This window comes from Limulus polyphemus, unplaced genomic scaffold (genome assembly GCF_000517525.1).
Source record: "Limulus polyphemus unplaced genomic scaffold, Limulus_polyphemus-2.1.2 Scaffold789, whole genome shotgun sequence".
NCBI classification, from domain to species: domain Eukaryota; kingdom Metazoa; phylum Arthropoda; class Merostomata; order Xiphosura; family Limulidae; genus Limulus; species Limulus polyphemus.
This window is the reverse complement of record NW_013666399.1, coordinates 147916-148478: the sequence shown is the minus strand read 5'-3', so window position 1 is coordinate 148478 and position 563 is coordinate 147916. Positions and strand designations below refer to the sequence as shown.

At 34.3% G+C, this 563-nt stretch overlaps 1 long non-coding RNA gene across 1 annotated transcript in view; it reads left to right on the top strand.

The window, feature by feature from the left end:
* The window catches only part of LOC106460534, a 14780-nt gene that overhangs the window by 4659 nt on the left and 9558 nt on the right, over nt 1–563 (top strand). The window lies entirely within an intron of this gene.

The window sequence follows — 563 nt, the reverse complement described above, 5'->3', positions numbered from 1 at the left end:
ACACACACACACACACACACACACACACACACACACACACGTGTATTTACACGCATGCATGTATACATTCCAAGAAGATGCTTTTACACTCGTACCTGTTTTAAAAGCACTGTACTGTGGTTATGGAGGCTGTAATGACTTTTAGCCTTAAGAAACAAAATTACCCATCCTCAGTGATGGAAAAAGTTTAAGTTAATCTGTCAACATAAAGTATTTCATGGACTTTAAAAAGGTTGATTGTGTTACATTCTTGATTTCACTCAGAGCCAAAGCTCTGAGCTAACTTGTGCCATCCACCGTAAAAAGTAACTGTTGAGCATTTCTTTCAACTAAGAGCCACCCAACAATAACATATATGGTAAATCTACATTTTTATTATTTTAAGTTACATCAGATTTTGAAATGTGAATAATAATGTAATTAATTTCTAAAAATTTAGTGTAGAATCTCCTAACTGCAAAAATATAATTTGGCATCAACATTATTCATGCCTTTTCTCCCATCACTTTAAAAGTGAATGTTGAGGTTTGCCTATGTGCCCAGGTTTTCAAACAGGAGATAGA